Genomic DNA, 22851 nt, shown 5'->3' with positions numbered 1-22851 from the left:
TAGGTAAAATTCATGCATGGGAGTTTACTCCCACTTTTAAATTTATGCCAGCAAGAGGTATAAAGTTTTTAAGCGGTTGTAAACCGCCGATGTTCAAAAACAAAGCAAAAAATAAAAACCTGCATGGCAATGGCATAATGTGCTAGTATGCATCGCATATTAGCACATTATAAAATACCTTGGAACAAAGCCCTCCAGCGTTATATATAAAATACAGCTGAGAGGGCTGACATGTTCACCTTGTCTGTCTTCCAGTTGCGCAAGCTCTGGCTATATGATTGGCTGGAGCCGTGATGATGTGGCTACGGGAGCTGCCATTTCCAGCACGGGCCCTGAAGGGCCAGCACTGTAATCCGGAGCTTTAGAGCACATCCACTGATGTCATCGGCTCCATGCACTCTGAATATCTCCTAAAATGTGTAAGTTTAGGAGATATTCACTTATTATAGGCTTACCTGTAGGTACAAGTGGTAGTACAGAGTTTACTACCACTTTGAGGACACCCCTGCCCCTACCTACCTGACAGTGTGATGGGTCCTTTAGGCTCTAGGCATTGAGGGTGAGTGCACCTAATATCCACTACCAGGAAGAGACGAAACTCCGGGGGTCTTGTCCTCCATTCAATGACTACCTGATGCTGTTATAACATTTTTAAAATAATGATCAACGACTTTACCTTTTATTGAAGCTGTCCTTTAATACACCCCCCCCCCCCCCCATCACACATTTATTCCTTTGGATAGCTATACTCATGGTGGCTTCCAGTGATCTTTTGGAATACAGCTTGCCCATAGGAATGGATGGAATTGTGGAGTATAAAGAGGAGCCGGCTGGGACCTTGCTGAAGTAACGATCGCTGGATCGAGGAGGAAGAGAAGCATTCTCCAATGTGGGCTGCACTTTGGGGAGTAGAGAATATAGGACCACTTTAGTAGAGGTGAAGCTATCCTAAGCCACATGTTTAGCTCAAGCTGTATGTCTCTGTGAACAAGGATCCAGCTGACATTTATTCCTTACAAGTCTTCTCCTCTGTATTTGTTATCATGGACTGCTGAGGTCTGTGTGATTGAAGCAAAGAAAATGTGTCTTTTATTTCCAAACAAATATGACCCTATACATTTCCTGTGTGTTCTTTTGATTTAGTAACTGATATGATTCACGACTTCTCTGTAACTGGTTAACTAATGTAATCTTGTTCTAGTTTCACTATTTGTGAGAAAGCAGACTCATTGTAAAGAAAAAGAAGTCTGCCCCTAGTAGCCAGTCAGGTTGCAGGTTGGAAATGTAAAATTTGCAGATGATTGGTTGATGTGAACAGCTATGGAGGGGGTCATTCACAGGAGCACAGAGGTCTGTGTAGAGTTAAGTACTCGGAGATAACTATTTCTTTGCAATTTTTTTGTTCACCAAACTCTAATTTTTATCCCATAAAGTCCACTGTGATCAAATAGGGGACTTTTGGAGGGGCAGTGGCAAACGTACCAGGAGTGTGTGTAGAACCCCCAGCTGCCACATATGTCGGTGGCAGTGAAAGTGTTTGTGGTATTAAAGCTTTTTTTTTTTTTTTTTTTTAGTATAAGACATACAAACAGTAAACCTGCCACAGCATTGGGACTAGATCCACGCAGGATTCAGTACCAGCCGGTAATTGGGCTGCTTCCATCATTAGTGACATACAGCTTTAGCATGTCCACAAGAAAAGAACAAACAACCTAGTGCTGTATTGGCTCCTGCTCAATTGAAATAGCTAAGGATCAAATCTTTCAGTTGAGACCCAAGGTACAATAATAAGTATCAAACTCATATCAGAGATTACAATACAAAAAAGTCACCCAATGTATCAAAATCACATCCACCCGTAGAGTAGTATTATGTACATGCTCAGTCAATCTGCGGTTGCTGTGGAGGCCTCCGCTAGCCATTTGGCCCACACCCTATCGTATTTTTTGGGGCATCCTTTATTTTGGTATGTTTCCTTTATAGAGTGGTAGTACTTTTATTGACATGTGTTTTCCATAGAAATATGGACGGCGGGGCTCGTTTTTTCCAGCAGAGAGTGATCATTTTCCTGGCATAGAAAATCAGGAGTCCTATCAGAGTTCTTTCTGCTGTCCTGGGGGCTAATTCTTCTACTAAGCCTAGAAGGCATATCTGCGGGGTTGGGGCTATATCTATTCCCACCACTTCTTGTATTACAGATAGTAGTTGTGACCAGTAGTTTTTAATTGCTGGGCAGGACCAGAAGATGTGTATAAAGTCACCCAGATTTCCAGTACATCTCTAACACTCTGAGGACAGGGAGGTTCTCATTTTATGCAATCTATACGGGGTAATATATGCCCGGTGTAGTATTTTGTATTGTATGAGACGGTCTCGATGTGAGACCAGGGTTTTGAAAGGGAAGTCCCACATGTCCTCCCAATCCTCGCAGTCCTGTGTCCATCGCTGACGGAGCTTTGACAGATCTGGAGTGGAAAATCTAATGCTGTGTACACAGGACCGGACTTTTCGTCGGACTGAACTCCGAAGGACTTTTCGACGGAGTTCCAACGAAACGGACTTGCCTACACACGATCACACCAAAGTCCGATCGTTTTGAACGTGATGATGTACGACCAGACTAGAATGAGGAGGTTCATAGCCAGTAGCCAATAGCTGCCCTTGCGTCCTTTTTTTGTCCATCGGACTAGCATACAGATGAATGGATTTTTCGACCGGACTTGAGTCCGTCGGAAAGATTTGAAACATGTTCTATTTCTAAAGTCCGACAGATTTTTCGACAGAAAAGGTCCGATGAAGCCCACACACAATCGAATTGTCTGATGGATTCGTTCTGTCGAACCAGTTCCGTTGAAAAGTCTGGTCGTGTGTACACGGCATATGGAGATGTGCATAAAGGACCGAGGTCGGTTTCCTGGTGCATTCATATCTTGTGACCCTCTTCAGATTGGATTGCGCTATTTGTGTGTCGTTGGGTATGATTTGGGCTTTAAACGCATGAGACTGTTGCATATAGTGAAATAAATGCAAGGGAGGCACATTGTTGTGGGATACTAGATGATTGAAGGGGTGTATAGCTGTGCCGGTGGTGAGGTCAGATAACAGTTTAATACCACATTTGGCCCCATTTTGGGGTCTGGTAGTGAGTAAAGATGGGGTAAGGTAGGGTTGTTCCATAGGAAAGTGGTATTAAAGCTTTGTTTTTTTAAAATAACAAACATGTCATACTTGCCTGCTCTGTGTAATGGTTTTGCACAGAGCAGCTCCAATCCTCTTCTTTTCAGGTCCCCTTTTGGCGCTCCTGGCTCATCCCCTCAGGCAGTGCCCCCAGAGAAAGCCGCTTGCCCTGTGGGCAGCTTTGCATGCTCGCTCCCAAGCCGCTGCTCTCTATGCGTCCATAAGACACAGAGCCGCGGCCCCCCCTCCCCCACTCTCTCCTCATTGTCTCGCTGGCTGTGATTGATAAAAAAATCTTAAGGCTTTTCACAACTATTTTAAAGGTGGGTATGGTCAAGAGGGTGTCTCTGTATTTGTTTGACAATCTGGTAACCCTATTTTAGGATGCACTTTAACATTTTTAACTACATATGTGCCTTGGGGTGATGTTTAGAATCAATGGCACCACAATAGATGTATACCTGTGAGCTGGTAACAAATGTAATCACACTGTAGTAGTCTGAATGGGCCTTCAATAGAATAAAATCTAACATATAGTTAGATCCATATCTGTAGCTATGAATGGGAAAACAAACAATGCATTGGTCATCCTTTTAGAATGAGGTGTTTTGTTGTTGCATACCATGCAGCAGTGAGCAATCAGCAGTATTGCCTGCACATTGTACTCCATGTGCCGTGTGTTTACTTTCTTACTGACCTGTCATATTACTGATTTCTAATTGTGTGTATTCTTCCTCTTCTGTCAGGTCACACCGGAGGTGTTATCATTGCAATTTCACAATACATCCTCTGCTAATGCCTTGTCAGTTGTAGCTAGTGTTATTACATCCTGTGTGCTGATAAGTAACAGAGGCAGTTTTTTGAGTTGTTATAAAGCAGGTGCATCGAACGGGTATTTTTTTGGACCACGCGTGACCATCTTAAAATTCCTAGGGTTCAAGTAAACCTGTCTATTGAACAACAAAGCTGGCACACTATACATTATATGGGCAAAAGTTTGTGGATCTCTCTACCCATCACACCTGTATGGGTTTGTTGGACATTTCATTCCAAAATTATGGACATTATTAAATGGTTGACCCTCCCAATGGTACTTTTAAAGTGTTTGTAAACCCGAAAAAAAAACAAAAAACCCCCTATAAGACAAAGGCAAAATTAACTAGTATGCGATACTAGCTCATTATGAAATACTTACCTTAGATTGAAGCTGTTGCAGCGGCCCCTCATACCGCTGTGACCGACGACATTTCTCCTGGAGTTACTTCCGGGTCTGCAGGCTCTGGCGCTGTGATTGGCGTGATGAAGTCACTCCCGCACATACGGCTGCTGAAGAAACGGCACGAGCGAGCCGTTTCTTCAGTGCGCATGCGCCGATGACGACGCAACCATATATGATAACTATCTCCTAAACTGTGCTGGTTTAGGAGATATTTACAGTACCTACAGGTAAGCCTTATTATAGGCTTACCTGTAGGTAAGTGGTGTAACTTGTTTACAACCACTTACTTTGTTCCTTGATTTTCATTATGTTACAGTTCTTTAGTTCCTTAAGGCTCCATTCACACTTGTGTGACTTGTCATGTGACTTTTGACATCAAAGTTGCATGACGAGTCGCAACTCATTCTTTTCAATGGCATCCGTTCACACCGGTTAAAAAAAAAAAAAAAAAAATCAGCAACGCCACTACGTTGGTACGGCTTTGGTCCAGAGAATCTAGAGTTGCATCAAAAGTTACATCAAAGTTGCACTGGAAATTGTGCAACTTTGGAGACGCGCTAATGTGAATGGAGCCTTATTTGGCAAAAAAGGGACACGTAGTGCCAACATTTTGCAAAATTCAGACATTCGTCATTACAGGATAAAAACAGGCTATCAATATTTCAGTGGAGAAAATAATTATTTTCACGGCTTTTATAGGCTCTTAGAACTGTCAGCATGAGAGAGACAGAAAACAAAGCAGCACAGGTATGGGAGGGAAGAGGGAGGGTGGGCACTAGCAGCCAGTCACCCTCTGCTGCATATAGGAAGTAGAGGTGACCAAGCTGTATTGGTTTATTGCAGTAGAGAATCATGAGATCACCGACTGAGCTGTGCTGTGTAAAGAAATAGCTGGGCAAATGTATAAATCAATTGGCATGTATAAAAAAAAAAAAAAAAAAAAAAAAAAAAAAATTTCATCTGCTCAGATCAATTTATAATTGGAAAAAAAGATTGTGTACATGTGTAGGGCAGTACAATAAAGAATTAATTAATCCCCATCACTCAAAGCAGAAACAAACTTTAGCTGCCTTGAGTGAGGTTGCCTTCAAGTAGACTGACAGGAGCTCAGAAAGTTGTACCTGCGCTCAATTTAATTGTTAGTGTGTTTTGTGTGTACACCAATCAGCTATAACGTTATGACCACTGGCAGATTAGGTGGATAACGCTGATTGTCTCATTACAATGGCATCTGAAAGTCAGTGGGGTACATTTGACAGCAAGTAAACATGATGTCCCTGTAGTTGATGTGTTGAAAGCAGAATAAATGGGCACTGCAGTTTGTTGTGAATGGGGCTGTGTAGCCACAGACCAGTTAGGGCGCCCATACTGACCCGTGTCCATACCCAAAAGTGCCTACAATGGGCACAAGTATCAGAGCGGGACCACAGAGCAACGGAAGAAGATGGCCTGGTCTGATGAATTACGTTTTTCTTTTATATCCTGTGATTAACTGGGTGCTTCGCTTACCTGGGGAAGAGATGGCACCAGGATGCAGTATAAGAAGGTAAGCAGGTGTTCTGTCAAAAACTCCCAACTCGTCAAAATCTCCAACCATGTTACTTCCAGTGGCTCTTCAGCAGCAATAATAGGAGAGTTTGGCGAGTTGCCTGTTTTCACAGAACAGCGGCAGCGTATACACTATGGTAGATGACAAGTTGGCTGTTTTGACAGAACACAAGGTAAGGAGGAAAAAAGTTGTTGCTGCCTTGGAGGCGACCATGTTGGTTAGTATCGGGCAGTCTAACAATGTCCACTCATTATATGGTGTACCGTAGTGTATACGCTGCCAGTGTTCTGTGAAAGCAGCCAACTCGTCCAAATCTCCAATCATTGCTGCTGGAGAGTCACCGGAAGTGACGTGGTTGGGGATTTTGGTGAGTTGGAATTTTCGGCAGAACAATGGCAGAGGCAGTGTGATTCTTTGGGCAAATTTCTACCGGGAAAAACTTTGGGTCCTGAAAGGTTAAGTGGATGTTACTTGATAGGTACCCCCTACCTTAACATTGTTGCTGACCAAGTACACCCCTTCATGGAAACAGTGTTCATTCAGCTGGATAATGCGCCCTACCGCACTGCAAAAATGGCTCAAGAAAGGTTTGAGGAATGCATTGAGTTCTAGGTGTTGACTTCACCTCCCAAATTCTCCAGATCTTAATCCAATCAGTTCTCGGTGTTAGTCGTGTGGGGCATCAGCAACATCACACGTATGCTGCAGCATAGAGGGTTTTGTTTTTTGTTTTTTCTTTCAAGGCCTATAATTCTTCTTTTAAGCCATCTTTCTTTGTAAACTGACCTCTTAAGATAGCAGTGCAATTTCTTCAAAATAATAACCTCAGCAGGTTTGACATGGGAACCAAAGAAAAGCTGTGCTCTTATAGATAGGATTATTTTTAACCTGTTCTTCATGTGTCTGTCATAATGGGCAATGAAAGAGAGCATAGCTCCAAATGACTTCCAGTAATCCTAATGTAGGGAAGGCACTGATAAAAAATATATTCTGGGTGCCCGACTTGGCAGCTTCATAAACCACTTTGTATACTGTATCCATCATTTTTTTTTTTTGGCTAGAGTAGGGATGGATTAGAACCACTGTCAAGTTTTTTTTTTTTTACTGCTAAACCCAGCAGAATACAGATTTTCAGAGGGTCACTGAAAGTCTTACTGGGCACACTGCCTCTGGTTCTGCAAAACTCCACAAAACGGGTCACACCTTAACATGGAGGAAGAACACAAACACTCGGATGTATGTTTGGCTCTTATTGGACAGTATATGTTTTTATTGCTGTCTGTGTTAGAGGTGCACCAATACCGAGTATTTTCACGAGTGCTCGTGAAAATGCTTCTGATACCAAAACTGATTCTTTGTGGTGCCATTTGCGTCAATACCTAATGAAAGAATTACGTGTGATTTGAACAGGAATGCGGTGTCACTTTAAGTACAGTTCAAATGCAAAATCTGCATAGGTCATCCGGTGCCACCGATTATAGAAAATCACGCTCGCTGGAGGAGATGTATAGGCGATATATATAATGCCCCCAAGTTGACATCACTTCTGCCCTATACCCACAGGGGTCCCGGAACTTCTCTTCAGCTCTGTGAGTACCTCCAGCGGCCGTGGTTTTCTATCATCGGCGGGACTGGGACACTATGCAGATTTTACATTTGACCAAATATGTATTTAAAGAGGTTGTAAACCTCCAAAACCCCCGCAAAAAAACAACCTGCAAGACAAAGGCACAATGAGCTCGTATGCATTGCATACTAGCTCATTATGGAATACTTACCTTAGAACGATGCCCTGCAGTGCCGCCCGCACTCCACTCCCACGGCCGTCATCTTTCACCGGAGTTATTTCCGGGTTCGCATACTCCGGTGCTGTGATTGGCCAGAGCCGTGACGACGTCACTCCCACACATGCACACAGGAGCCGACAGTCACGGCATGGGTACTGAAGAAACGGCACAAGCAGGTTGCTTCTTCAGTGCGCATGTGCCAATGACGGCAGCAGCGCATATAGTGAAAATTGCACAGTTTAGGAGATATTTACAGTACCTACAGGTAAGCCTTATTATAGGCTTAGCTGTAGGTACAAGGGGTGTAACAGTTTACAACCACTTTAAAGCAGAGTTCTGCACGCCCCACTTAAAAATTAAATCAGCAGGTACACATGCAGCTGCTGACTTTTAACATTATGACACTTGCCTGTCCTGGAGTCCAGCGATGTCGGCACCGCAGCCAATGTTTACAGTGGTTGGTTGGTTGGGTGCTGCCGCCGCCATTGCGGGTAAGGGAACCCAGCAGTGTAGCCTTTTGGCTTCACGGACAGGTCCCTACTGCGCATGCGTGAAGCTCGCTGTGCTCTTTCACTGGCCTGGCAGAAGAGGAGGGGTGTCGAGCTGCTGACATAATTTGCCGTGGCCTGGTCTCCCAGAAGTGGGGGACAGGGTACTTGTAAAAAAACAGGTACACCCTCCCCCCTGAAAGGTGCCAAATGTTGCAACGGAGGGGAAGGGAATAGGAAAAGGCAGAAGTTCCACTTTTGGGTGGAACTCCGCTTTAATGTAAATTCTAACGTTTTTAATAAACTGCCCTCTAGATGGCACTTTTCCCTTTCTATACACAAACAAGAGCGATGGGGGAAATCGCATGGTATTTGGACAGGAATTGTACCACATTCCTGTTCTAATCGCATCTGGCTCTTTGCAGTGCAATTTGCACCCATTTATTTTGTATCGATGAAAATCACACCACAAAGTACCGGTACTCGGGATCGACAAGTGCTTGACCGAAAGTGTACTTGTCCTGTGCGATTCATATGTGATCCAGGTGCAGTGTGCTTTCAGCCCATTCATTTGAATGGGCTGAAATAGTGGTAGACCACACCAAAAGTAGTGCATCCATTACTATAAAATAACGCACATCAACTGGATCATATGGTATTACTGTACCATGCAATCCTGTGCAGGTATTCGCACTGCGTTTGCGACCTGCATTTGGGTTGTCATTAAGTTAACTCTGACACCTGTTGCACATTACGAGTGTAGTACATTTTGAATGTTTGTTTCCCATACCATGTTCTAGTGTCTACTTGCCCTTAGTAGGGAAAGACAGATTTTTGTATACACCGGGGTGGTGGTTCAATTTTTTAATTTATTTTATTTATGCCTGTGACTGGCAATCTGTCAGTAAATAGACGAAAATCTATTTATCAGCCCTGTTTGCATAATGTTGAGCAATGTCAGGTGTATGCTCTGTGACAGTCCTATCGTCATTGACTGACACAGCTGGGTAACTATAGTTAATAAACACAGCTGCTCTTCCCTGTCCCCTGATCTGTCACATTGTCATTCACCCAGGACACAAAAAGCAGGCCCACTGTTTATGGGTGTGTCACACTGTTCCTCTTTTTGCTCATTCTTCATTGTGTCCTTGCTGTCCGTAAACACATCATGTTAGTTCCGACTATGACCTCTTTTAAAGGCCAGCTTCAGTTCAGTACATGGGTGAAGCATGGGTGATATATAAAAACTTTGTCACATCCTCAGTAATGGCCGTGGCTTGGCCTGTTACAGCAAGTGGGAAATTTAAAGAATCTGCTGGCAGGATCAGTAAGTAATTAATCTGTTAGGCTGCATTCACACCTGAGCGTTTTCAGCTCATAAAACACATGTAATACACCCTACAAGCAAAATCCCATTTGTTTTAATGGCACCTGTTCACATCTGAGCGTTTTATCACCTGAAGCAAAACGCCTGAAAAAATGCCCTAAGCTCAAAAAACTGGTAATGAGCTTCTTTGGGGCAGATTACAGGTGTTTTTCTGCCTTTTACATTTGTGACCTGAACAAAATCGCGGCAAAAATAGCTGTAAAAAACGCGCAACTTTGAAACGCTCAGGTGTGAATGCAGCTTACGCATTCCAACAAAAGCTGTCCATACATGGATCGAAATCTAGCCAGTTCAGCGGGGACCAGTTGAATTTAGATCCATGAGTGGCCTCTGTGGTTGAACAGAAGTTGATCTGGTAATTGACTTCTGAACAACCGTCCTGTTGGAAAATTTCAATCAGCACTGCAGGCTATAGACTACAGCATTGATCAGTGTATTCTGATGGCAGGGAAATATCCCGGCTGTCCAAATACAAAGATACAGCGAGGAGGATTCCCCCATCCACCTCGAATATGTGGATAAGGTATTTAGGACTTTTTTTGTTGTTGTTATTAAACCCGCTGGTTGAATGAAAAAAACTGACTCCTCTATGGCCAGCCAAAGACTTCTGTATTAATGCTTCATATACAGTTAGGTCCATATATATTTGGACACGGGCACAATTTTCATACTTCTGGCTCTGTATGCCACCAGAATAAAATTTAAAACAAAACAATCCAAATGAATTTGAAGTGCAGACTTTCAGATTTAATTCCAGGGGTTGAACATAATTATCAAGTACAAATTTTAGGAAGTGCAACCATTTTTATACACAGTCACCCCATTTTCAGGGGCTCAAATGAATATAATCATAAATAAAATGTTAATTTTTAATATTTTGTTGAGAATCCCTTACTGGTAATGACTGCCTGAAGTTTGGAACCCATGGACATTACCAAAGACTGGGTTTCCTCCTTTCTGATGCTTTGCCAGGCTCTGACTGAAGTTATCCTCAGTAGTTCTTTGTGGGTCTTTCTGCCTTTAGTTTTGCCTTCAGCAAGTGAAATGCATGCTCAATTGGGTTGAGATCAGGTGATTGACACGGCCATTGCAGAATATTCCACTTCTTTTCCTTCAAAAGCTCCTGGGTTGCTTTTGCAGTGTGTTTTGGCTCATTGTCCATCTGTACTGTGAAGCGCTGTCCAAACAACTTTGCTGCATTTGGCTGAATCTGGGCTGACAGCATATCTCTAAATGCTGCAGACCTCATCCGGGTGCTTCTGCCTTCTGTCAGATCATCAATACACACCAATGACCCAGCGCCACTGGAAGCCATGCATGCCCATGCCATCACACTGCCTCCACCATGTTTTACAGATGACGTTGTGTGCTTTGGATCATGAGCTGTTCCAAGCCTTCTCCACGCTTTTCTTTTTTCCCGTCATTCTGGTACAAATTTAATCTTAGTTTCATCCATCCAAAGAATGCTTTTCCAGAACTTGTCTGGCTTTTTTAGATGATTTTTGGCAAAGTCTAATCTGGCTTTTCTATTCTTCAGGCTTATGAATGGTTTGCACCTTGTGGTGAACCCTCTGTATTTGTCTGTGTCCAAATATTTATGGACCTAACTGTATTTCAATTTTTGCACATAGGTAAAGTTTAGGTAATGCATATGGTCTGATTCCTTTTATGCTCTTCCTGATCTATATGCTTTATGATAGAAGGTGAGTTGCAACTCACTGCAGTTCTGCAGATCCTGGATCTCTTATCTGCTCGTTGGACCACTATTGGACAGTAGGGATTGGCTCAGGCGTGTTCGGAGCCTACCCACCAGGAAGCCATCACTGCACACCGCCAATCATAGGAAGTGAGGCATTTTCTGGCCCGCAACTGCACATACACACGCTGCCTATGATTGGTGGCGTGCAGGGATGGATTTCTGGCGGGTGCGATCCGAACGTGCCTGAGCTCATTATTATTGAACAGTACTACATTGGTAACTTTTTTCCTACACTCTACTTCCTTTAAACCTGCTTATACTTTTCTATCTTTCAGCTTACAAAGGAACAACTTCTACTTCAAGCCTGATTTTTAAATTTCAGCTGGTGTGGGGTAGCTCAAAAGAAAAAAAGACAGAGTTCAGGTAATTACCAAGTCCTGTCACCCACTAAATGATCCTTTTCCTAAAGTATTGTCTAGCATATAAACCTGTCAACATTAGGTGTCTAGACATGGGAAGGAGGGGGCCACTAAGTAGTCATTATTGTTGTCATTCAGAATAATCCAGCCCAGCCGACTATCTCCTGGACAGGGGATGTCTGTAGGACATCAGACATACAAAATATTCCCCTTCTTGACTGTACTATGGCATTATCTTTTAGGCTCCATGACAAATCATACCCCATTCTTTTAAATGGCACACGTTTGAATATGACAAATTGTTTATTCTTGTGAAAATCGCCAAAAAATTCCAGTTTAACAGATCAATATTTCCACTGAATTTGGCTGTATGTGAGGGACAATTTACAGAAAATTCACGTGGTTCTTAGAAAAAGAAGGGGTCATCTTGAAATGTTGTGTTGTTGTGTTTTTTTTTTTTTTTTTTCTTAAGACCACGAACTTGTGCTTGTGGATAGCCATACCCCGCTGCTTCTTACTCTTTCCAGTAGTGTGAAACCAGAAGTCCCTCCCTTCTTCCACAGCTCACTAACCACAGCTTAACCATACGGAAGTGGTTTTCAAACAGCTAAATCTTCTCAGGGACCCTCCCTGGCACTCAGCAGACCTGGTGCAGAAGCTGCCAGTCAGGCTTTTTAAAGTGAAATGCGACCTCTTTTTACCTGAAGGGGGAAAAAAAATATTTTTCAGGTCCATGCACACTAGGCAGCAGGAAAAAAATGCCAGAAATGCTGGCAGAAGAAAGAAGCATAAACGCACCCATGGATCATAACATACGTGCGTTTAGGTGCATTTAGACATGTTTTGAGTTGATCAGGTTTTCCCTAAAACACTAGAAAAATGTAAACTTAAAAACTTTTAAGGGGCTTTAAGAGGAAGTAAACGCTGCTGCCTTTTTTTTTTGTGCTGGCCTGTAAAGTAAAGGCATAATGTGCTAGCATGCTAGCATCGCATGCCGCATCCATCTTCGCCCGTCTGCCTTCTGGGTCCGTGGACTCCGGCTCTGTGACTGGCTGGAGCCGTGTGACGTCAATCCCACGCATGTGCCCGGGAGCCACCGGTCACAGAACAGGGTTCTGAAGAAACGGCACAGGTGGCTGTTCCTTCAGAGCACATGCGCCGGTGGTGTATACAGTAAATATCTTCTTTAGAAGATATTTACAGTACCTTATTATAGGCTTACCTATAGGTACAAACAAACCAGGGAAGTTTACTTCCTCTTTAAACGCTGGGTTTAGGCGCTTTAAGCATTTTTTCTGCTTGAAAGCTCCTCTCAAAACCACACTTGTGGCTTTTTTTTTTTTTTTCAGCCTATAAACACTCCTCTACAAATATGCCGGTGAATGCCCAAAGGCTAACATAGAGTTGCTTCTACAGGCTGAAAGAAAACACGCCAAATGCTTGTATAAGCAGCTATTTTTATGCACAGTGTGCATGAGGCCTTCATGTGGTGAAGCATTTTAGATATACAGTCATGAAAAATCAGACTCCATGCACACTAGACGTTCAAAAACCGCTAAAATAACGCAATAACCGATAAAAACAATGGCAATATTTGGCTTTTCTTGCATGTGTTTCTGCAGTGTTTAGGGGTGTTTTTCAAAAGTGTTTTTTTAAATTTTTAAAAATTTTTTTTTTTAGGCCATCTTGGTTGTGTTTTTAAGATCCTTATTTGAGCATGCAGCCTGGCAGGCCTGGAAAGGCGGGGGGGGGGGGGACCAGCGAGCATAACCCCCCCCCCCGCAAACTATACAAGGCCACATGCCCCCCCCTACCCCAAAGCACTTTGACCCCATGTTTATGAGGACATTAGCCTCTTCCTCACAACCCTAGTCTGGGGGGGAGGGGGGTGACTTATCGGAATCTGGATGCCCCCCCACCCCCATGGGTGAGTATGGGGGTACTAATTCACCAAAAAAGTGTCAAAAAGTAAATAAAAATGTGCACACAGTTTTTGACAAGTCCTACTTTTTTTTTTTTTTTTTTTTAATGTCTCTCCTGGTGTAGCTACATTTGTCAGTCACGATAAATGCCGGCCGCCAACCAACCTGGGGGGAAAAAAAAAAGTCCTCACTCAATAAAGCCTCCAGCTGTTTAACAGCTCCACCGCCTCCCGCCACTAAATAAACCAAGTGTTGGCATTGGGTCGCATCCTAGCCTAGAAACCCTTTAAAGTCACATAATCCGATCTCCAATCGCAAAGTTATTTGCTGCATTAACCTCCTTGCTGAACGATGGCTACAGCACGGACCTAAATTCCCGGGAGGCTGTCAGCCAGTGTCAGGTGATCACGTGATTTAAACAGAAGCAAGTAATCAGCTTTTTTTTTTTTCCCTCATGCTGTCAGTGTGAGGAGAAAAAAAAGGCAATTACCGACTCCTGTAAACTGGTCCCGCACACGGAGAGCCAGTGCCCGTAAGTACTGCTAAGTAGTGCCCACCAGTGCTGCCAATCTCTACTTTGCGTGGACTTCTTTAATTTGTAAAAAAAAAAAAAAAAAGCGGTGCATAAAGTGCTGTAACTCTTGGCAACCTGTCAAAATTTTCCTTCCACTTTGTTTATGGTCCATCAGGAGTACATGGGTGCATCTAAATGGTGTGGCAATGGCTAAAGCCCTTCAGCCTCTCAAGGTATTGGTATATAAATTCATACAGGTACAATCCTTCTCCTGTCTTGTTATCACTGTAAATTCAGAGAATAATATTGGTAAAGAAATTGAAAGTCCTTATAAAAATTGCCAGTAATTGCTATTAAGACTTAATAAAACTCTTCCGTACCGCCTGTCAAGAACCACAATGGTTCAGCAGCATATGACACATAATAAGATTATATAGGCGAGCATAACAAAATGACATGATAATCTCTTATTTGACCGGAGTTCATGAAGAACAAAGCTAGCATACTGTTCCTTGGTTGACCCAAAGCAATAGTGTTTCACATCCTTGTGTCCCCTGAACAGCCATACATGTGAACTAATGTCTTTCATCCATAATGAAAGAAGAGACATGGACATCACCGTCTTATAGCTCTCACATGCTTTGCTGGTTGCTGTCCCTTGTTGGATGAGTCAGAAGAGTACCTGTAGCTCAGATAGGATGCTGCTGCCTACCTGTTCTTGACCTGCCTTGGCCTAAAACATTTTTAAGGTTTACAATGCTGAAGTGCAGGCAATTTGGAGTGCTCTTCAAACCAGTCTCTGTGTCCATGTGAAGCTCCTTGAATCTTAGGCCTTGGCCATACATGGGATTTTGACTACTGCATGAGTTGAGAAAGTTTCCCAGTTGCTCTGTTCAGCCCCAGGACCTGAAGTAAATAATGGATACGACGAGTGACCACACTGGGCTAATCAGCATGGTCACCTGGAGGGTCCATGGCCCTTTGTAAGTAAAATTGCAGCAGCTCATAGCTAACACAGGGCTGGTGCCTGAATGAACCCAGCAAAATATGTATGCGCTGCTTGGATGGACTTAAGGCAGTTCTTTGCCCTGTTTGAAAAAAAACAGCAGTTACAAAAATTGTAGATGCTGGCTTTTATTATAAAGACACTTACCTGTCCATCCAGGGGTCCAGCACAATCCTCACCCGAACTGATTCTTCATTGGTCTTTGGGTCTCTGGCGCCGCCATGTGTACTGTGGGCAGCTGGCTGTGATTCCTTGTGGCTTCTCACTGTGCATGTGCTAGCCGCACTGTGCTTTGTGAATAATTCCACAGCCTTCTGGGATCTGTGAGGTGTTCCAGAAGGTTGCCAATGGGGGGGAGACTTTCCGGTCGATCCACAGTGGCTCCCCTCCCCCCAAAAAAGTATAAGATGAGGGGGCATAAAGTGGAACTTGCCCTTTTAAGGTGGGTAAAGCACAGGTTCACTTTGAGCCCCTTCTCGTGCACTCAGTTCAATGCCAGGGCCTGTACTGTACACTGGGATTTGATAGGGGTGGGGTTTAATATTGACTTGGACAGAAGTCAGGGCTCTAAGTAAAATGCTAGCCTAAGATCTAAGTGGGTCTACGGGGACATGGGGATTGATTTCAAGACAACACCTAAAGTGGTTGTAAAACCACACAAAACAAAACAAAAAAACTGCAAGACAAAGGCATAATGAGCTAGTATGCATAGCATACTAGCTCATTATGAATTTCTTACCTTAGCTCGAAGCCCCCGCAGCGGTCCTCGTACCCTGCTCCGGCCGGCGACATCGTTCCCGGAGTTACTTCCGGGTATTGCGGGCTACGGTGCTGTGCCGGAGCCGCGATGACGTCACTCCGGTGCATGCCCCGGGAGCCGCCGGTAACGGCACACTAACGTACTTGCCGTTGCTTCAGTGTGCATGTGCTGATGACGTCGGCACATGCAGATACAGGGGATATCTCCTAAACCGTGCAGGTTTAGGAGATATCCGGAGTAACTACAGGTAAGCCTTATTAAGGCTTAATGTCCTTTTCTGTTTAAATCTTTTTTATGAATTGTTTTAGTAAAACAAAGAAAGATCAATTGGTAGATCAGTGAACAATCCTCTCTTGCTCCAAGTGTGCAACATAGAAGACAAACAAATGTGGGGCTTAATAAAGATTAATAAAGACCCAACACACAGGTTAGGTCTGCTATGAGGCTCCCAACACATTTTAATTAGCATATAAGGCAGGACTGTAACTAGTACTGAAATACTGATAGAATGTTTGAACTTCATGAACTCTACGAAGCAATCATCCTACTAGCCACCTAGTACATTGTGTGTATGCAAAACAACATGATCACAGGTACACAACATTGCTAAGGTAAAACCACAGTAAGTTGGTCCTGGTGGCATATTGTGTAATAAGTAAGGCTCTTTTGGCAGTCGTTTATTACAACTGTCCCTCCCCTAAAGGGGACCCTATTCCCAACAATATACCCAGGAGTGTATGGGTTAACGGGAGAGGAGAAACGATAAGAACATAGGAACACAAAACCATGGTGAATCCATCTAGGAATCCGCAGTTAGACATCCAAGTCAACAACTCTACGTATCAGGGACTTGTAGGTATGCAAGCCAGGGGGACCATATCTTCTCGAAAAGGGAGTGCTGGCATTACAGGAGGCAAATAAAAATACAGATCCATGTCTTTATATTGGGTGTATTTAAAATGTATTTATTGAGAATATATATATATATTATACACCCCTTCTTCTTTTTTTTTTTTTTTTTTTTTGCGAGAATGCATTCCAAGTTTAAATTGTGATCTCTTATTTCGGTAGAGTTCAGGGTTCAAAAGATTAAAGCTAGTGTTCTATTCTCTGGCTGCCCTGGAACCCTTGTATCTTGCATCCTTCTGTCCCCTGGGCAGCTATAGATATGAGTAATGTCTTTCATCCTTATGGATCAAAACGGGCAGTGACATCACCATCCTAGAGAGCTCCCTTGATGCATCAGTGGTGAGCATGATGAGCTGCAATTTGTAATTCTAGAACATTCATTACATAACAATGGGTGAGAGGTTTGAGGCGGACCTTTGGATGCTGGTGAAACTGTGACTGAAATCCCTGCTTTATCCACTTAGAGCCAGCTTCCTAGAGATTGGCCTCACTGCAAGCCCCAACCCAGGAACTGTTCACTTTCCGACAACCAATATGATTTTAGGACAGCTGTAGTCATTCATGGGTTAATAGGAGCATGATTATTTATATAGCTAATATTGCAGTTCCTCTGCTGGACTTTGTTCCTCTTTTCTAGGTGATGTCACCTCATTGTCTACTCTATTGTATCACTTCTTGCTGAAATGCTCTAAAACAGCCTGAGTCCTGCTCCATTAATGATGATCGTTCTGCAGCAGGGTGAGCCAAGCTGCAAATCCTGCCAAGCTATAGACAAAGGATGATGCCTATTGGACCTGTTAACGATTTCTTGGTTGTGAAGAGTTTCATGTGAAAACCATTCCTGAGCATACATACAGACAGCCAAGAAATTCTCAGTCACAAAGGCTACGTACTCCAGCCCCACATAACATTGAAACAATGCTTCCAGGTGCAGAAAATGGTGCAGGAGTAGAGCCAGGTTTGCTGCATCCAGTTATCTTATGATGGGAAAATAGACATGCAATAAAGATAATTTTTCAGGGTAAAAAAGGTAGCAATTTCCCTTTTCACTTATGGATGAGAGAAACGTTGAGGGTTGCCCTTCATTGCTTCTCTATCTGAAAATGCTAGTTGCCTGGTTATCCTGGCTTCTAGATTCAGACCTAGAGCAATTATGTAGATTGGGGCTTCTGACCTTTCTCTGACTTTAGAGAAACTCTGTCAGTTTGCCCATTAAGACTAGGTTCACACCTGTGTGTTTTGTAGTGCGTTTGCAGATTTGTAGAAACGCACTACAGTTCATTAAACATTCATTCCTAAGGGTCACTTTCACATCTATGCAGTTTCCACAATTGCATTTTTTTGGAAGGGTGCAGGGACTTATTTACATGCAGCACTATGCATTTTTGGCTCCATAGACTTCAATTGAATTGCAGCGAAAATGCATGAAAAACATGCATTTTTGGTGCATTTTCCCGCATGACCACAGACGCCACCTCCTAGAAAAATTAACACATCCCAAAGAACGCATGAGAAAGGCACTTTTTTACCTTTAGGGTAAAGTGTCAGAGCCTCTTTAAAGACTATCTCCTGACGCACTCATGCTTGCCTTCACCACACTTCTATGTGGTTTTGTTTCTCTGTCACATCCATCACAAAATACTGGATGCTTTTTGTGCAGCCAATCACCAGGCCTGAACCCTGTTATGAGGGAGCAGGTCACATCTTGAACCCTAAATGTTCAGCCTCATCCATGGAGGACGGGGAAAGTTAGTACAAGTGTGTTGAAAGGTGAGGGGGTTTGTGGCTTTGCCTAGATTAGGAAAAGGTCGGTGTAACTAGATCACTTTTAAAGCCCATAATTTTCTTTAGAAATAAAAGCAGTTCAGGCTGCAATACTCCCCTTCAGTCTGGACCCTGCAGTACCTATTTTGCTCCACAAGATGTCTACGGTCCTGGTTGAATGACACCCAGCATCACTGAGCCTAGAAGACAGAGGCCGTACTGTGAGTGCAGTGTTGTGAATCCGCCTCTAGAGGGGGTATTTAAGCAGGGCCCTATGCTTTATTATGTAATGGTGCACCACTGACCTCACTATATATTTGCGAGGGGGGGTAGGGGGAGCCTGTAGTTGGGCTTTAGGCCAGTATGTCAGCATAACAGCCAAGCAAGTATTTTCAGTCAATTTGGGCATATGTCTTTCGTGACGTGTACTTCTGCCTTATGTAAGTGGATTGGCGTGGAGCTTTTAGGAGACTGTAGCACCAAGCATAGCAGCTCACAGATTGATGTTATGGTTGTATGGAGTTACCCTTTAAGATTTGAGCTATAGGAAAGCTTACCCTTTACAAGCAGTGTGTGCGCTGAGACTAGTCATGTGCTCAGTGCTTGAAGTAATCAGCAGACTCCAGGAAATTTTTTTTTTTTTTTTTGTCTGGAGAAAATGATCTTTGCAGATTTCCCTTTTAAGGCTCACGTTTGTATCATGTTTTTACGTCTAATCGCCAACATGTTTTTCCTCTCTGCATAAACATACAAGACCTTTCTTTCATCGAACGCCTATAAATAGTGCCAGACAGCCAAACTATGCAGACTTGGAAGCTGGCGATGGCATATTATGAAAATGCTCACTGTTCTCTTAATTTGTCGATCCTTTGTAAACTTCAGGGCGTTCCGCGGAGCAGGGTGACCTCAGAGCATGTCAGAAGGGACTTCTGATTGCAGCGTTTCACATGTTCCTCCACGCTACTCAAGGACTGGAAAGTGGAAAATGAATTGCATAAAAGGATTCAATCTTTATTATTAATTTAAGAATCCTAAAGTGGAACTCTAGGCACAAGCAACTAAACTGCTGAAATCCATTAATGGGATAAGAGACCTAATTTTCTCTCTTTAGTTCAGGAACACTTAAGCCCCATACACACAGGCTGAATTTGGGGAGACATTAGCCAAAAAAAAAAAAAAAAAGCCCACATTTGGCCAGTTTGTATATCAGCCAGTCCGACAGAAGCCATTTGGCCGGCTTCTGTTGGACGAGCATGTCGGAAAACCTGCAGCCGACCAGCCAATGGAGGAAAGTGCTGACCTGATTGTTTTTGTTGGGGGGGGGGGGGTGGTCCCCATGTCAGAACACAACAGCTCAGTGGAGGAGATCGCTGTACTAAAGGCAGATCATTAGTACAGCGGCTCTGACCGGAGCTGTCAGTATTTTTTATTTTTTCTGCTCGATTGAACGGGAAAGAAAAAACTATTAGTGCATTCCAGGCTTTAAAGGTCTTGCCCCCCCCCCCCCCAAGCTTGTGACTGGACAGTAAATAAAGAGGTAGCAGAGTAATGATCTCATCTTTGTCATTCTGTTCTCTTATCAGTGTGCTAAAAAAAACCCCATCTGACTAATGACAATGTAATCAGTGTGAGTGATTATCCTCTAAAACTTCTCTTCTTTGCTTAATCTGTAATTATGTATGTACATGGTATGCGTGTTCTGCTTAGTAGAGCGGCACTATGGTTGTGTCTTTCGGCACGTTCCCATATTTGTATTTTGAGGCTTCATGCACACTGAGCTGAGCTCAAAATGAGCATGTAATCGTCCCTAAGGCCCCATTCACACCTGAGCTTGGCGGTTTCAGGTAGAAAATCGCGCGATTTTACCGTGTTTTTGCGGCAATTTTGTGCAGGGCAAAAGGTCACCAATGTAAAAGCAGAAAAACGCCCTAATCTGCCCGGTTCGTGCGACAAAAAAGGGTCCAGAACTTGTCTGAGCTTCAGGCGTAGGGCTTCAGGCATTTTGGAGTGGAGATGTGAACCATCTCCATAGAGAATAATTGATTTTTTCCCCTCCAGCGTTTTGTAGCTTCAGGCTTCAAGATACAAAACGCTCAGGTGTGAATGGGCCCTTATGTGCATGGACACATAGGATAACATTGCGCTGCTTCTACAGGGAGAACACAAAACTCCTGTAGAATCAGCGATTTTTTTTTTTTTTTTTTTTGCCAGTGTGCATGGTGCCATAATGTACATGGGACAGCCATATTGGCTTATTGCATCCCTTTTCATAGCATCTGCTTAATATTGCTGCACAGTGGTTGTGACTTTGACTTTCAGTTCCTTTCCTTCTATGTAAAGTTTGTAAGTATATGTTTATAGGGGACAGTCCTCTTTGCCCTTCGCATATGCAGGATCAGACGTAGTCAACTGGAAACAGCTGGGGGGAGAAGTCTGTTTTTGCTCATTAAGGCCTCATGTACACTGCTGCTGGTAAACGGAGCTTCCCCTGAGCTCTCCTCTGTTATCTTATCAGTACATGTACACAGGATTGTTTCTAGGCAGTTGAGTTTAGAAGCATTTTTTTGGAAAGCAAAAAAATGCGTTCAGGACGGATGTTCAGAGGCATTTGAAACGCCTGTAACAGCTTGTTAACGCGGTAATTCGCGTTTAGCCGCATTTCGTTTACAGGCGTTTTTAATGGGGATACATTTTTGACCATTTAAAAAAAAAAAAAAAATCAGCTAAACGCGGCAAAACGCACGTTTTTAAACGTTGTTTACTATCATTCAAGTTGAATCGTTCAGGGGAGGTTGTAAAACGTCCCGCGTACATTAAGCCTTACTTGTAAATGTAAAATATTCAGCTCTGTAAATGGAAGACTTTTTACAAAACGGGATAAAGGGAATCTGGAAAGTTTCTGAGGGAGCCTACAGTTCCCCTGTAGGCTGTTGCCTAAAAATGAAAATGCAGAATATTCTTATACAAAACGTCATATTTACTTGAAATCTTTAAGTTCCAACCATGTTAATGAAAATTGTTTGCAATACCATTCTGTATCCTCTTTAACCTCTTACCGACCCGAACAGTAGATGTACTGCAAGCTGGTAGTACAGCCAGGCACCACAACGTACTTGTACGTTGTGTACTTCCTAGTGCGGCAGCGCGCATGTGCGTGCCCCCTGCTGACGCATGCTGTGGTTGGACGCAATATGAGTTTGGCAGCAGCCTGCTGATTGGATGTGTGAAATTGCAGCAGAGGGTTATGTGTTTACAAACGCACAGAAGTTGTGTGTGTGTGTGTGTGTGTGTGTGTGTGTGTGTGTGTGTATATATATATATATATATATATATATATACTGTAATTTAAGTCACAATTACCAGCATAGTGTCACAGTTGCTTAAATTACAGTATATATACCATAACTTTCCCACAAATCAAATATTATACATTTATTGGGATTTTTTTTTTTTTTTTTACCAAAGATATGTAGCGGAATACATTTTGGCCTAAATTTCTGAAGACATTTTTTTTTTATTGGATATGTTTTATAAAAGAGTAGAAAATACAGTTTTTTTCTTTTTCCCCTAAAATGTTCGGTCTTTTTTCTTTTACGTAATAAAAAAAAAAACTCAGTGGTGATCAAATACCACCAAAAGAAAGCTATGCATGACTACGTAATTGCCAGTTAAATTATCGTAGTGCTCTGGTCATGCAGGGGGTAAAACCTGGTGGTCAAAGCAGATATAAGCACTCCTTTTTTTTTTTTTCCATCCTTTGTTGTCTCAGAGCTGCTGATCTCCTGCAGCCTTTTTGCAGCCACGTCCTCTCTATATGCACTGCAGTCTCCCTTGAGTTACCCTGACAGCGTGCTCTCGGCCAGGTTTTTTTTTTTTTCAGCCAGTGTGTTCTCTTGCACCGTGCAAAGGGCATGAGTGTGCATTATGGCAGGGGGTCTTTCTTATTGCGCCATGCTAGAGGCACGCATGCTCAGTGTGGTGACTTGGGTGCAGTGCAAAGGGTGTGCATGTGCATTGTGGCCTCTTGGGTGCTGCACTTGGGGCGTGCATGCCCTGTGTGACTGGGATCATCACTGTGATTAAGGGTGTGTGTGTGTGTGCAGTGTGACACGTGGCCAATAAATGGAGACACATAGCCCTACAGCAGGGATATGCAATTAGTGGACCTCCAGCTCTTGCAAAACTACAAGTCCCATCTTAATGCAATTCTCATGCCACGTACACACGATCGGAAATACCACCAACAAAACT

The 22851-nt window shown here is 43.1% G+C and overlaps 1 protein-coding gene across 6 annotated transcripts in view; it reads left to right on the top strand.

Annotated features, from left to right (window-relative positions):
- The window catches only part of STK38L (serine/threonine kinase 38 like), a 74770-nt gene that overhangs the window by 10814 nt on the left and 41105 nt on the right, over nucleotides 1–22851 (top strand). The window contains exon 2 of one of the 6 annotated variants that reach the window (XM_073621739.1): nucleotides 11642–11729. The exons of the other annotated variants lie outside the window; for them this stretch is intronic. The gene's annotated coding sequence lies outside the window, so the exon portion shown is untranslated. The remainder of the gene's footprint in view (nucleotides 1–11641; nucleotides 11730–22851) is intronic. 6 annotated transcript variants of the gene reach the window in all.

Source organism: Aquarana catesbeiana, linkage group LG03 (genome assembly GCF_042186555.1).
Source record: "Aquarana catesbeiana isolate 2022-GZ linkage group LG03, ASM4218655v1, whole genome shotgun sequence".
Lineage (NCBI taxonomy): Eukaryota > Metazoa > Chordata > Amphibia > Anura > Ranidae > Aquarana > Aquarana catesbeiana.
Note: the sequence above shows the minus strand (reverse complement) of the source record. Positions and strands in the feature narration are given on the sequence as shown.